This window comes from Conger conger, chromosome 11 (genome assembly GCF_963514075.1).
Source record: "Conger conger chromosome 11, fConCon1.1, whole genome shotgun sequence".
Taxonomy (NCBI): Eukaryota; Metazoa; Chordata; class Actinopteri; order Anguilliformes; family Congridae; genus Conger; species Conger conger.
Genome location: NC_083770.1, coordinates 6,802,200 through 6,802,720, shown reverse-complemented (window position 1 = coordinate 6,802,720; position 521 = coordinate 6,802,200).

Genomic DNA, 521 nt, shown 5'->3' with positions numbered 1-521 from the left:
GTTCCATCATTCATTCCCCCTTGAAGTTAATGGTTATGTAAAGGTTTTAATAATTTACCGTGAAGGGGATTTTTACCAACTTAACCTGTTCAATGTCACTGTAATTTGCATTTTAAGCACATTGATTTAGCTTATGTGTTGGGGACCATACTACAAGAAAGATGGAAAAGGTATTTAGTTTGTGCGAAACAACATTTATACCCAATTCCTGGCAGAGTAGGAACCACTTAGTGCAAGCCCCCCTATGCGTCCTGAGATTGCTCATCTGAGATCTTCAGCGCTCCTGCACCCAAACTATGGCTAGAAGCAACAAACTAGCTTTTTTGTTCTAGCTTTATTAATAGGCAATACACAACAATTATGCCGAATATGGCGTTTCTGTTCCCTGTTCCCTGTTCCCTGCTCCCTGCTCCCTGCTCCCTGCTCTCTGCTCTCTGCTCTCTGCTCTCTGCTCTCTGCTCTCTGCTCTCTACTCTCTACTCTCTACTCTCTACTCTCTACTCTCTACTCTCTACTCTCTA